Below are 12,021 nucleotides of genomic sequence, written 5' to 3'. Positions count from 1 at the left end.
ATTATAGTAAACTTTATATAAAACCTCAAACACGGTTGTATGATAATCCGACTCATCCGATAAAAAAATAAGTTTTCAAAAACGTCATTAAGTCTAAAATCATTTAAAAAACATTACCTTCGTTATTACTAACACACGTAACGATCTTAAACGAAAATAAAAATTTCCTAAATTTACAAGAACCTATTTTTATTATAATTGACCAGAAGCGTACACTCTCTGTAATGACTCCACAATCTCAGTCTAAATATGTAAACAATATTGAATCCAATTGCATTGCATTTCCGTATGCTCCTCACACTCGAATCCGAAACGAAATGCACAATATTCCCCAGCCTAAAAATGAAGAACAGTATTTGTAAAACACCGCGTAACAGATTTCTCATCGACGGTAGATCTCGATATTCCGGCGGCGCTAGATAATTCAATTCTCAAGAGAAACATCTGATTCAGAGCATTTCCCTATCCAATGGACCCTCTCCGATAACTCTGTTAATAATAATCACATTCACGGATATCGCTCCTTTTCCATTCACCATGAATAGTCCCCCCTGCCTCTTCCGGCGGGGCGAGACCTCCGGGACTCGTAAAACCGTTTCGCGACGAATCAATTAAGCACAGAGGAAAAAGAGAAGACGCTTAAGGAGCCGATGGCCCTCAGCGCGGACAGACAATCCTCGAACAAGATTTTTCGTGATAAATGCGGCCTAACCCCGACGCTTATAGTCTTGCAAGACAACGCGTGGAGAACAAAGGACGGCAGCGTGGAAGGAAGGGGGTCGGAGGGGGGCTGGATGGAGAAACTCGCTCAAGTCCGGAAATAATGAAAGGGTGTTTATCCAGAATTAGGTCCAACCCCCGTGGTACCCCCATAGTCCATCGTCTGCTCATTCAGACAAATTAGCCCGGCGGCGGGCCTTTGTAGTTTCGAGATTCAAAGCGCGTGTTACTATTACCCGAGCGTATTCGTGTTGGCAGAGCTCTTCAACACTTCATTTAGACAGAACGCGCGGCCTCGCTGAAAGAAGGCAAGAGAACACCGTCTCCTTCGATCCCCCCGATCGGCTATTGTGGCGTTTCATTCGGTTCACTCGGGAAGTAACGTGGGTTTTCATTTTTTCAAATTTTTGACGAGATTTTTTGGGTACTCACCGATACTTATTGAAACTAGGTTGGTGAATATTATATTATTCGATGTTGTTTTTACTTTAACGTTTCTTTTTTTAAGTCTCTGTCAGTTCTTGGTGCTTTTTAGTATCGGAGTTTCATTAAATTGATGTTGTTCGTCGTTATTTTCATTTTTTCAAATTTTTGTCGGGTATCTTTGAGTGTTATTCCTGTGTTGGGGGTTATAATTGTTATTGAAATTAGATAAGTGAATATTATATTATTCGATATTATTCTATTATGATCATTACTGCTATAGTTATCATTAATTCAATGTTATTTAAAAACTTTTCAACTACTCTGACAGAAATTATTTATTCATTGAATTATTTGTTTATATGATTTATAAAAAGTTGCAGTATATTAGAAATAACCATATTTGTACTTAATTCTAATTTGAAGGTTAACTACTGTGGTATTGAGGATTAAAGGTTTAATTTACGTTAGGGAACATCCGTTTGGACATATCTAATTTACAGGCACAAGCAGTGGAATGATTATTTGCATCCGACTATGGAATGCTTATTCAAATACTTCCATCGATCTAATTACCATCCAAATACGGAATAGTTAATATCTATTGCGACGTGAGTTAGAATTGAATTCGACACTCAGCTGACGGATACGCTTACCAATCAATGTCAAATGGAATCGGTAAGCTCCTTGATTTAATAGAGAGATAATTATATGACTCAAGCTATAGGTGTTATCGCGTAAACGACGGAAATATTGATCGCATCATAAGCCGCTGCTAATAATGAAGCATCGTGATTAAGTCATACGGTCTTAAAATTATGCGCGTATTTGAGCGGCTTTATTTTTCTGTTGAATAACTTCCCAGAAATGTGATTACTAATCACAGATTAAAGTGTTATCAAACCTTACTTAACTTTTATTTATTCGTGTATATCATGAATGCTTCAACACTTACAGCCTATTAATAAATAAAATCATGCATTTTTTATACACAATTTATTAAGACTTAAAATGTCATTTAAAGAAATTTAGTAAAATTTATATCAATTATATAATAAATTTCTTACTGATAGTAAAAAGAACAACAAGATTAGACAGATAAGAAAATATAAAAACACTTTCATTAATAACAAAATTTTTATTGTTAATAAATACCTTTTTTCTTTTTTATACAAATTTCTTATTTGCTAAAAAGTGCAGAAAAGTTAAATTTGAAAATATTGTTGTTCACATTAAGATGCTTATATCATATAAATATCTACATCTCAGTAATAATAATACTCTGAAATAAACAAATAGTGGAAAGGTAGAAAATCATAATTAACAACTGTTCTATAAATGTTATAGTCGCACATTTAAGGGAGGTATCCGTATGTACAATAATTACAAGAGGTCTTGCGAAATCTACATCAAGCAATCCAGCAGTTGCGCTTAAGGTTAGAGATGTAATTACAAATTGCTCTCTTCAGCGAATCTCTGTTACTCTTCACTGTAATTTACTGAATCGGTACTCTGTTTTGTCGTAGAATAATACATTACCTTAAGTATATTCCTTGGTTTTACAAATTTATATAAATAAATTGCTTTATTTTTAGTAAAAGCTGAAACTGTAAAATAAAACTATAAATATGATATAGTACGATCAACAATACAACAATTTAAGGATAAATAATTTTAAATACAAATTATTTTAAAATTTCACTGTAAACCATCATAAGTGTTTAACAGGAATTGCATGATATGTGTATAAAGCAAGTAAAAGATTTAAAAAAATTAAAAACAGCGTAAGAAAGAAGTAATATGTCTCCTAATAAAACAAAAAATTAAAAGATTAAAAGTAGCACTGCTACGTATGGTTACAAATTTATTTTGAAATAATTTGTTGTTGATAAATACGTATGAGTATATGGAGTTGGAATAATATTCCTATACAATTATTTCAAAGAAGTTTGAAAAAATATACCAATGAAAAGGGTACGGAATATCGATGAAAGGTGCATTTTACGTCTTCCTTCTAGGCATTAAGACGTTAAGAACTTCTTTGATACATTCTACGATCTATGAATATATTATTTTTTTCGCGAAGTATAAATTGCGGTTGAATGATGAGAAGCGCCACAGAAAAAAGAAAACAATTTCTTTTGAGCGTATCTCGTACCGGTTAAAAGATTGAGTGCTTATTCTCACATCTAAATTCAGTGCAAAGTGAACTGTAGGACATTTAGCAGATAATACGAATGCGACAGCTGGAATAAAGTTACTTTATGGCACCATTTAGTAACAGCTGGCAGCAGTGACAATAGTATTATTTCTGTGCATCTGAAATATGATGGACATTTCAGTTAACCTTGACAAAGAAAAAGAAAATTTCAAGTGTGGTGCTAACATTAAATGAAACGTATCGCGTTACCGTAAATTTAGGCTGCGAATTTTATGAAATTTACTTTGTAAATCGTCGTTACTGCTAAATTATTAATAGCAGTCTCCATTTGAGTGTATGGATGCGATAACGTTACAAATTGTGTAATAAAAATAAATTTTAATTAAAAAATTCTTTCTCAGATTTTCTTTTGGGTACACTAGTGTTTTATGCGTACTTTAATACTAATTATTTCCATTTATAAAGAGGAGGATAACTAAAACATGTTGCATTATTTATACCCATACTCACATCAAACAGTATGCATTTTTTAAATTCTGTAATGCAAGTAATTACCTTGTTCTTAACTTTTGTCGGTGAACGTATATTAATGTTCCTAAATCATCTAAATCTCAGTTGTACCTAAATGTTCTAAAAAGGCCTACGTATGTAAAAACAAAATAAATAATCAAAAAAGTTAGATAAATGATTCTTAAGTTTGATTGTTTTGAGGATCAAATTTCGCGAAAAACATATTTCCCAATTTCCCTTTATTTTCCTTCAAGAAATTGCCATATATGATTAACTACATTCCTATGCATTAAAATTAAGTATAATTTCACAAAATATAAGCAGTCTTATAGAATTTTCAAAGATAAGGGGAAGTCAATTTTAAGAATCTGATATACTCTAACGCTAACCTTGATATATTGTAGATTACTAGTATTTGTGGAATATGTATACGTACGTCTTGACCCTTAGGTTTTTTTTTAATTCGACTGCATGCCAACTAGTTAGGGAATTTCTAACCCGGCGAGTAATCGCCATGAAACCTTTGGTTCAATGAAGAGTATCACGTCGATCCATTAATCTTAAGAGTTAAAAGAAAATTAATTACAGTTTCTGTAGATTGAATGAACTGTGATAATGAATGATAGGGGAGAAGGAAAGAAAGTTATGTAAGAAGCGTGTGGGTGCTGGAGAATCAATATTACTGAAACAATTTCCCTACATTTTCAGAATTTTTCGAACTTTCTTTTAAACTATAGATTGCATTTTACATAATGTTGTGTTTCTGAATGTTTCATATCTAAAATGTTTTAATGTTAATGATAATATTAAATTATTATTTTCTCTACGTAATGACATAATGACAATGAATTAGCTTTTAATGCTTAGAGACGAATTTTTCATTCTCACATCCATCATCAGTGTTTGAATCCTTCTAACCACAAAATGCTTCTGGTTTCTTTTATTTCTAAATTAGTTTAGAACAGTAAGTTATTAACGTTTCTATATACGTGTATTGTTGTTGTGAATAATGGAATCCTAAAAAATCCTTAGTACATGAATATATTGTTTCTGATCTAACATTATTACGCAAAAATTGTAATATCCACAACTATTTTTTTATTCATTGTTAGTCGATAAAAATAATAATTATACTAATAAATTGTGTAAAATTTAAATCATTCTATGTTCATTACAATCTCAGAAAAATCCATTAATTATTGATAAGCAAAGACTAAAGTGAGACGCGAATCGACGGGTCATTCAAAATGAACACGAATGTAGTAGCTTTCTTGGAGTCTCTTCGAAGCAAATTACATATTCAATTCTGGAAAATTAAAGATTCCAGAATGGTTTAGTTCTCACGTTACATCTATTATAAAAGAATATGAAAATCCGTTGGTCGTGAATTATAGCGACGACCTGTCTTATCAGTAACCCGAGTCACCCCTGTTTTCCGGTAATTAACTATCAATTCGTTGGATCAGGAGTCCTGGTCTGGTTATATTTTCAACTCGCTCCGCAGTCGCAAATGGAAATTCATTCATTATTGACATTGCTTAATGGTGAATACCATAGAAACATTGACGATCATTAAATAAATCTAATAAATGAAAAGTATAGTAGTATATAGTAAATTAAATCTATAATAGATTTATATGTTTTAATAATTCACTGGAGAATGAACACACAGATTGTTGTATTATGTACTTTTTTTGTCCATTCAACTGCTTTGATCAGTCTTTGCACGTGCGCGTTAGTCACAATTGGCGTTGTAGAGCAAAGTTCAAATGTTTGAAGTTTTAATCTCCATTTAGAATAATTTTATTAATACACTAATATTACTGGCCGATACGCAGAGAACTTTAGGCTCTTTAGTTCTCATGATGCATCATTCACCATTTACATTTTAAACGACCAACATGCTGGCATCGTTAAATAAAGTAAATCCGTGTCGCGGATGGATTAAACACCGAATCATAATTGGTTTACAAAGCTGGTATGAATATACGATGAAGAATGTTTCGATTTTTATTAATGCGATTAAATGAACTTATTTGCATTCAAATGGACAAAAATATAAAATTTTGATTTAAAATTAAATCTAATTAAAATATTACTTAAAATTTAGTCTTAATAAATATTTTAATTTTTGAAAAAGGTTTGTTTGAAAAAAAGAACTGGTCGCCTAAAATATATATTCCATATTAGCGTTAATCGAATTAAATGTCATTACTTCACTGTAAAGATTTATTAGATTATTAATTTTCAATAACTTATACTTTGAAAATAGTAATTACTAATTAAGTATTTTGTCATGTAATCATATAACATGTAGCTACATTTAACCACCTCGATGAAGGTGTTAATGTAATGGAACAGTACCCAAAACAAATTTCTCAATGTTATGTTAATTAAATTCAGGAATATGTATATATATCTGCATTTCAACTCTTTGCTATTTAAAAAATTAAACGTATCTTATAATTTCTTCGTGCAGTATATTCCACCATATATGCGTATAAATGCGCATAATATATGAACCTCTCCAGCAAATCACCACAACTTTCACGAACGCGTCTTTTTCCACAAAGAGGGGACTAATGAACGGGGAGAATGAAGCGACCACCCTTCTTAACGCGCCGAAAAATCTTGATGATTTGTGGATCGCATCTGCATTTTAATTACTCCGAATAATTCCTCGCATAATCTTAATCTCGCGAACTTGTTGAAGTTACTCTTACTCCTTCGCTTCCCGATTTTCCTTTTTCACCCTCGATTCCAGCCTCGTAGCGGTCAATTTGACTAATCGTAATTACCTGAGAATTATTATGAGCACCGTCTTAGAATTCAGATGAATCGTGAATTCTTGCTTGAAATTATTTCAAGCTTCACCGTAACAAAGTTATAATCGTGTTTTAGTTGCAAACTGAAAATATTAAAATTTTTCATCGAATACGAATTAAATTTTGTTAATTAAAATCGAGCACTTACTGTCAAACTTATTTAAATTATTTAATAATCTTATTTATATCGTTTTTAATAATCCTTTTCGTTAGAAAGATAAAATTTTTATATTTTTAGATACATTATTTAGAATGTGAAAATAATGAAATACGCTATATATTTAAGTAATCAATCATTTTGACTTATTTATTTATTCAGAAAATGTTTTTAGTCCGGACCTCTTATTTAAGCGTTTCATAATAATCTGCTTATTTTATCAATCTTTTTTCTGCAATTATGATATTTAAAAATTTGCAGGACACAAGATAACGCGTATAATTAGCACAATAAACAGATTGATATTCCTTACATTATTTTCGTATTGCTGAAATTATAGAATATCACATTCCTGTGTCTAAGCAGATAGCACGATGCAGGAATTAAAGCATTGTTCAAATCAGCAATATAAATGGACTTCCATATTTTTTCTTACACTTAAACTCTTGCGGAGGGAACACACTTTTTTTTTACTAACCAGCTGCATTTATCACAGTCCGGAGGATGGATGAGTCTTGACGGCACAACCCTAGTGCCGTCACGTTATTTTTTCCCTTGACTGAATATTTGTCTCTATCCAACGAAGAAAGGGTTGGTAAGCGGATCGCGGCAGAAGGGTGTCAGTCGCTTATTAAAAAACCCCCTTTGGTCTTGAACACAGTTCGCCTTTGCCCCTTCCTCCTTTACGTGACAATGCGTAATCATTAAGATTCCCCCGTGGAAACCCGCGCTAAGTAGACGATAAAGTTGTGAATCCGTGAAACTTAAAATCCTCTGTTTTCACGGCTGAAAAGTCGCGCACTACTACGGCTTCGCCGTTTATTTCAGGATTCCTGTCACGTATCAAAATTCCTTCGCGTATTTTCATGTTTACATGGAAATATGAATTTAATGGTAAATTAATGATTAGTTTATTTTTAATATTTGTAATGTTCGATAAGATCATACTGTTACTACAGAATTGTGATAATAGGGTAATGTTATTTTCATGATTTATACAGTCTTTTTCAATAGATTTTTTGAATAGATAGAACTACGGAATTTTGCAAGAATTAATTTATTTCATCATTTTCATTATTAGACTGTATTTAACTTTGAATATCTTGTTTGTAATATTTTCTGTAGAGTAACTATGTATGGTTATAGTTTTAAATTCGTTTTAGATTCAATGTTTTCAAATTGTGCGGTTTCTTTCAGACAAAGATCTGTTCGTTCACCCACGAGATTTAATGTTCTTCTTTCCCACCGAAAACAGATATGAACTCCCAACTGTTCAGACACCGCAAATATACAAGTATGATTTTCTAGCACGCAAGGACTATCTGAAACGCGAGTACGAGCCTCATTTACACCGTCGTAAGGTAGAATTCACTTTAGGAAACAATTTTACTGTCTATCCTCCTTATGAGTTAGCAGAACGTTCTTTTATTTCCAGAAATAAACGCGAATTATGGATTCTGTATTTTCACGGTACCATGAACGGCTTGTTGTGAGAAATAAGGTTGAAACTTTCCTAGTATATTACTTTTAAAACTAAACGTGATTCTGTCTACCATACGTTTTTCAATCTTTGGAAGAATTTGATCGTTTATGCTGTTTATTTCCAGATTTTATATAACATGTATAGTATATTCTACATGTATACTACAATTTAATATTACTTGAAGATCATTTAAATTGTGAGTAAACTTGCATTTGTCATTGTTACCTAGTACTCGTAGTTATAAAACGATTATCAAATAAATCACCAAACTAATTTCGTTAAAATCATCATTAACTAACATTACCATTTTACATGAAAACCGAATAAGTACAGCTTTATACATCATTACACTCCAAATTTGTATTCTCTTACGTCTCACAAATGTCTCCAAGAACAAAATCAAAATAGTCTCCAAATGTATCCAAAGACAAAACCAAAACTATCTTTTCATTAACACTATCACTCAACATAAAAAATTCAATTCTATCATATCACAATGATTCCACTTTCTAATTCAGAATTTCTCAAATTAATAACGTAAATTCTCAGTCTGTCTGCAACAAGAGCAGACCATCAAACCACGCGAATCCTCGTCAAAAACGAGACGCCGTTTCCTGACGTTCCGGTATCAGTCATTCGTTCGCATTCATTTCGTGGCTATCGTGACAAAGTGCTCCAGCCGTTCTTAATTGGATTAAGAAACTGGAAATTCCAATTGCATTTGGTATGCCGACCGCGGAGGACAGTCGGTTGGACGACAGCCTAATTCCCGGAGACCGAATACACGGCGATAGAACGGGGAGAGAGATCGAGTTGAACGAATGATGTTTGTCGAAATCAAGCAATCAGCCCTACCGAGTCAAGCAAGAGATTATTTCTGGCAACTGCTCGCAAAGATTGACCCTTCCACTCTATCTCTGGTCACCTACACGTGTGTTCCATCTTTCTCTCTCTCTCCTTCTGTCCCTCCCTCCCTTCCCCTCGCCGCGAATCGGAACTCTGGACCAAAGGAGAGCCACGAGCCGCTTCGCTCCACTGAGTTACCCAACAGTTTGTGTCGCTGATGGAATAATAGTCCATTTGGGATGCACGTGCTGTCGCAGTATCCTCCTAAATCCGTCGCGCCGCAGTTCTCCCCGCACGTATTTACATGTTTCGAACAATTAATATTTATGCCTGGCCGCGTTGTTTCCTCCGCACACTCATTCTCGAGTGCCCTTTCAGGGTCGGGTATTCTGACCTTCGTGGCGGAATTTCACACCACGGTGAATCCGTTTTCAAAAATAACGTCGGAGATTAGATTCTTTTTTGATCTTGATTCAGGAGAAGGTGGGAAAGGTGAATTTCATTTTGAATGTACGGCAGGAGCTCGATCAAATGAGTCACTATTTATCACGATTTAGAACGTTCAATTTCGGGTGTCAATAAATTAAATACTTTTCAATAAAAAATATACAAAAAAGTTTTAATCAAAAATTCTGTATACAATCGAATTTTATTGATATGTTTTGAAAATTTTCTTGTTGCATTTTCATTTATTTGGACTAAAAGCGGAGGTTCTACCTATTTTGAGTATGTATATGTGTTTGTATTTTTCGTTGAGGTCACTCGATATGGTGTTATGACTCGTTGAAGTCAAATAGGACTTAATTCTTTGTGAGAAAGGATTTTTGATAACCTAATTAAAAAAAAGAGCAAATGTTTTTTTAATATTTGGATGTTGATGATTTAATATTATATGTAGAACAATATTCTTTTGATTTCTTACTATGAAATTACCATAAGTCAGTTATCTTAGTTTCTATTTGTTCTTAATATCCGATAGTATAGTTTGTCATCTCCTATAACAAAATTTGAGATTTGTTGTATAGTAAAACATATCACATGAACATTGAAATACAATATATATTTAAATTGCAATAACAAATCCTCAAGAAAGTTTAACATTTTGTACTTCGCGACCATTCTAATAAAATTTTAATGCGATGTAAAAGGACATTTATGATGAAAATTACCTTATGAAACCTTTTATGAGGCACATCACTGGTTTCCATTTTATATAATAGACATTAAAAATTTAGATCGTGCACTATACAACACGATAAAAAAATTAAATCGATCCATTACTTGCCAACTATTTCTTGTGGAATATATGGTCTTTTCCCGTAGTTTTCGTTATCGTAATGTAATGTATCCTCAGAGTTTACGATACATTATGTTTTTGACGTGGACTCTCACGAGATAATCTAAAGCCACACTGTCCAGGGTTGAAAACCCCGACACGCTTCGCTCTGCCTTCATTCATCATTGCTAACGTGAGACAGCGGTAACAGTAGAAGACAGAGACCTGAGATTCTCGCGTTTGCCATAGATTGCAATAGATGCCACCATGCTTAGCGTCTTGGTTTCCTTGACAACAAAAGCAGGGCAGGGGAAGCTCGTTTTAACCGCAAGTAAAGCTTGGACAGCTCCTGCTTAAAGGACAAACATCGGTTAAGTGAAATTGTTACGTAATTGGACCATTTGGTTTAATTCACCGTTGGATACTTTCCTGAAAACAACGTTTAAAAATATTCATTATGGATGTTCGAAGGTATCTGCAATAAAAATACAAAATTTATTTTTTGAGAATAAGTTTATCACGTAATAATAAATATTATTTGAAATTATCACTATTATTATTATTGTAGTTGTAGGTTTTACTTGTTAAACTTGTTCTGGAAAATGAAATTTTGTATCTTCATTGCGGGCATCTTTTATATACCTTTTCCAGAGCCACTATTCAACGAACGATGCTTAATAAATAGATTGCCGATTCCATAAAGTCACAGAACTCATAAACGTAAAAAGCACAATAAAATAAGAAATTTCAATGAAATTGAAAATAATTCTTATACCACCACTACGACAATAAAACTTCTAACAAAGGACACAGAAATGAAAACGTGAATATAAAAATTTATATTTTCATAAAAATCCGCGTTCCGTTAATAAATCGCGGCGCCACGTGCATCTCTATTGTATTCCCTTGTCTCGCTCACATAAATGCTCTGAATTAAGAAAAAAAGGAAATATAATATAAGACTGAACCTTCCTGTTTCAGTTTAGTCAATAGAAGGTATTCGAGAGCGACAGGTCATGAGGTTATAAGAATTTTACATTTACATATCGTTATATTCTTATAAAAGGCATAAGAATTTTATATTTAATAAAATATTAGAAACATGTATATAAATTACAATGAATAAATCATTATATATATTATCATTATATACATTTAAATAATATTTCATTAAACATAAAATTCTTATAACTTCTACAAGAATATAACTACACAATTTATAACTATACATATGATAGAAAACTAGACCGCACGAACTCATAGCGAAACCGAATAACAAACACGATACGAGATTTCGAAACGTTGCACGATCACGAATCACCGGTGCCATAATGCAGATTCCGCGCGACAGGACCGAAATCTCCATATTGAAAGAACGTGGCGCAAGATTGAATCTAACGTAAGAGCCTGGATGGGCGTCCGTACACGATCCGGTGGCTGTAAATACTTCAGCTCTGACGCACGCAATATTAAACGTGCAAAAGCTGTACGCGTGGGGGTGCATCATCCCAACACTCAACGCGCGCGCGTGGCCATCCGCGCCTACGCGGGTCGAGGGACTTAGGCGAAAGATTTATGAGCTCTACCTTCGCGAACGAAAGGCATGAACGTTTACGGGGC

General features: G+C 33.2%; 1 long non-coding RNA gene across 5 annotated transcripts; it reads right to left on the bottom strand.

Annotated features, from left to right (window-relative positions):
• Positions 1–9,822: 9,822 nt before the first annotated feature.
• On the bottom strand, positions 9,823–11,792 carry LOC116433581 (uncharacterized). 5 transcript variants are annotated; one of them, XR_004236317.2, is made up of 4 exons: positions 11,044–11,792; positions 10,295–10,830; positions 10,048–10,120; positions 9,823–9,957 (listed from the first exon to the last, which is right to left on the bottom strand). It is a non-coding gene; the product is annotated as an uncharacterized LOC116433581 (long non-coding RNA). The 5 variants fall into 5 exon arrangements; XR_004236320.2 differs by having other exon boundaries at positions 9,827–10,120; positions 11,044–11,329; positions 11,631–11,792; XR_004236318.2 differs by having other exon boundaries at positions 9,830–9,957; positions 10,059–10,120.
• Between the last annotated feature and the right edge of the window lie 229 nt (positions 11,793–12,021).

Source organism: Nomia melanderi, chromosome 2 (assembly GCF_051020985.1).
Source record: "Nomia melanderi isolate GNS246 chromosome 2, iyNomMela1, whole genome shotgun sequence".
In the NCBI taxonomy this organism is placed as follows: domain Eukaryota; kingdom Metazoa; phylum Arthropoda; class Insecta; order Hymenoptera; family Halictidae; genus Nomia; species Nomia melanderi.
Note: the sequence above shows the minus strand (reverse complement) of the source record. Positions and strands in the feature narration are given on the sequence as shown.